Source organism: Piliocolobus tephrosceles, chromosome 15 (assembly GCF_002776525.5).
Source record: "Piliocolobus tephrosceles isolate RC106 chromosome 15, ASM277652v3, whole genome shotgun sequence".
Taxonomy (NCBI): Eukaryota; Metazoa; Chordata; class Mammalia; order Primates; family Cercopithecidae; genus Piliocolobus; species Piliocolobus tephrosceles.
Window position 1 is genome coordinate 20,147,739 of NC_045448.1, and position 3,494 is coordinate 20,151,232.

Genomic DNA, 3,494 nt, shown 5'->3' on the forward strand with positions numbered 1-3,494 from the left:
AAACGGAGCAAGTCAGAACTCCCGTGCTGATCAGTAGTGGCATTGCACCTGCTCTGGGTACCTTGCCCAGGCTGGATCGACTACTCTTACTGTGTTGCCCGGGCTGGAGTGCAGTGGGATTCCGGCTTCACTCCGTTGAGTGGAGCCACTGCACTCCAGCCCAGGCAACATAGTGAGACTTCAGCTAAAACAAAAGGGTTCTTATCTTTTAAAGATGGATAGATTGATAGATAGATAGTTCAATGGATCTAGTGCTCACCCTGGCAGCACATACACTAACATTGGAAAGATACAGAGATTAGCACGGCCCGGCACAAAGGATCACATGCAAATTTGTGAAGCATTCCATATTCTATGATAAATGTTTGAGAGAGGAATATGTCAATCACCCTGATTTGATCAGTACACATTATATGCCTCTAACATCACTATATACCCCATAAATATGTACAATTATTATGTGTCAACTAAAAAATCTAAAAAATAAAGATACACACTTAGATATTTAGAGATGAATATTGTCTAGAACTTGCTTCAAACCAGGATACATGGGGTGGTGGTATGTTGATGATACTAGTCTCTCTATTTTTGTATTTAGTTAACATTTTCTGATATGTAAGTTTAAGAAGAAAGTGTCCCAGAGTGGACAATAAATATGGTCGCTCTAGTTCCATGGTTCTCAACCTGGAGAGATTTTGCCTCCAGGAAACAGTTGGCAAGGTACGGTGGCCTTTTGGTCATCACATCTTGGAGGCGGAGGGGGGTATGCTACTATTATCTATTGGATAAAGGCCAAGTATTGGTTTTTATTGCTAAAGGCTGCAATGCTCAGATTGCCGCCAACCCCAACAAAGAATTCTCTGGCTCAAAATGTCAATAGTGCCAAGGGTTACACCCCAGGTTAGTGTAATGTCTATGACTTACTTTAAAGCTCCACTGTAGGAACAGAAGAGATAGTGTCTCTGTGTGTGAGCTGATTGTCATGTATGCTCTAGGGGTGATGAGTTAACACTTCAAGTAACTCACGCCCTAGAAGTGGCTAGCAAGAGCTTCAAATTTACTTATTTAAATCTTTTCCCCCAAATTAATTAACTAGCATAAACAATATCCAGGTAATTTGTTGTTGGTGAGGTAAGTGATGTTCGAGAACTATATTCAGCTGGAAAGATGGTTTAGGTACCTATGTCTTTGCTTGAACAAGACAGAAGAATCCACCAAACCTGGGTGCCTGACAACCAGGGACTGGTGCTCTGGGTCTATTCCCATTTTATTCTGAGTCACCTCTTGGCCTTGACAACTCTGTCTGCTGGTCAAACCAGAAGCTCGGCTGGTCTCGCTGACGAAACATCGCCACATCTTTGAGCTACTGGACTTCCCATGCGAGTGCTCTTCAGCATGCCTAGTGATAGACAAAGGGGATGGCCCAAGTTTAGTGGAGGCGGACAAATGACTATTTTTGTGACTATTTGCTAATAAAAGCATGTCATTGTGGCAGAATATGGTCTGAAATTTGCTTTCATTGTAACATATCTCCTTGTGGCAAGGGTATGGGCCTGAAGACCCTTTTCCATCTTACCTTTGGGTATTAGGAGACACTAATTTTTATCCTAAGAACCTGATCATCATTGAACAGCCAAGTTGGCTGAGATGAGGAAGATGATAATAGCAGTGTTTGTGCAGAGAACAAACTGAAGACAAGATTAGAACCTTAGCTTCCTCCATGATCTGTGTATCTTTCTCATGTCTTCCAGGAACACCACGTACCTCCCTAACACCACCACCATGTATCACTGAACAGCTGGACTGGCTGAGATAGAGAAGATAATACTGGAGGTCTGTGTGGAGGATAGATTGGAGAGGAGATTACAACTTTTTCACCTCCTTTAGGAGCTTTCTAAGATCTCCCATACACCCATCTGGCACCAACACCATGTATCACACACACTTTTTCTGCCCTACCAGCGTCTCATCTATGTCCCCCAACGCCTATATCTGTGGCTTCAGCCATGGCCAGGAAGTGTCTCCTTGTGCCCGAGGCCTCTCAGGTGTGTCAGTAAGTAGGTAGGAGAGTCTCATGGCTCAGTCTGGCCTCAGGGGCTGGAATGTGTCATGGTGGCCATGACTGGTTTCAGCTGCCTTTACTCCACAGCCGGGCATGTCTTCCATCTCCAGCAGGAGCCAGGCAGGAGCAGGCTGCCTCTGTGTCCTAGAAAGCCAGGTCCTCCCTGGTCATAGCTGCTGCCGTGCATGTAGGGACAGGAGGACTGTCCTTGGAAGGTGAGAATGGCTGGGAGGGCCACACAGGAGCCCTCATTTTCAGCCACCAACAGCTCAGGAGAAGTGACTTTCTCAGAGGATATTCTGAGAGCCTGTTTGGATGAGGAGAGGCTGAGAAGGCAGGGGGCACTGGGCATTAGACTGAGGGCAGGTGTGAGTGGGCGCCCCCAGAAGGAAGGGTGGTGTGCCTGTGAGGCAGGGGGAGGTTCCTGGGGCTGTCATGAGATGGCCGTTGCCAATTTCACTGTTCTGAGGAGGAACATTGCTGCCCTAGCTGGCCGTCAGTGCACATTCATGCACACACAGATACAGAGAGACACACACACACACGCACGCACACGCACACACATATACACACACATACACATATACAGGTCCCTGAGCCGCACTCCTTGGCCTCAAGGTCCTTTCTTTCCCAGGGTCTCAGATTGCGCGTCTGACATGGATTTTTCCTAGCTGCCTATCCCATGGTGTGCAGGCTCTCATGGCGCCCACAAATGCCCCACAGACCCCGGGGCAAGCTGCCGGATTCCCAGAACTCTCCCTCAAGGTGCAGCTCTGAAGCAGACCACAGAGCCCTCGCTGAGGGCTGAGACTCTTCCCAGGAGACGAGTGCTCCTCTGTCAGGGACCGTAACAGGAGTCTGGCACCTGTTTCTATGGCTGTCTCTACTCAGTCCCAGTTAGTAACAGCATTGTCAAGGAGCCTCGGGGAGGAGAAGGGGATTCTAGGCCTCTGATCTCTGCAGCTCACCCCTAACTAAACCATGCCAAATATACACACACCGAAAACAATCACACAAATCAAACCCAGTGTGCCTCTGCAAGGCCCTTTTCCCACCAGCTTCCTCCTTGACCCTGCCTGTCTGGGGGTCCTGGAGCCACCTGGGTCTCAGCCATGGTGGTGCTGGGCTCCTGCCGGGCAGTGCACAGCTCACGCTATCTCCTCATCCATCGAGGGTTCTCTGGGCCAGGGACTGGGCTGGGCATTGTTGATCTCTGTCTTTCTCATAGCAAACTCAGTCCAGAGCCGCCTCACCACCCCTCTACCCACCGCGCTCAGAGAATGTCAATGAGCATGGGCAGAATTTAATTGCCTGGCAAGTTCAGATTTGCATCTTTGATCTGCAAACCTGGCAGGGCTGGGTGACAGGGAGAACATGGCATTTGGGTGCAGATGGACGTGGGCTTGAAACCCAGCTTCGTCATTTCTATCTT

General features: G+C 48.6%; 1 non-coding gene across 1 annotated transcript; it reads left to right on the top strand.

Moving 5' to 3' along the window:
- The first annotated feature begins 251 nt into the window (after positions 1-251).
- On the top strand, positions 252-355 carry LOC111554520. Its single transcript, XR_002735266.1, has one exon. It is a non-coding gene; the product is annotated as a U6 spliceosomal RNA (small nuclear RNA).
- The last annotated feature ends 3,139 nt before the right edge of the window (positions 356-3,494 follow it).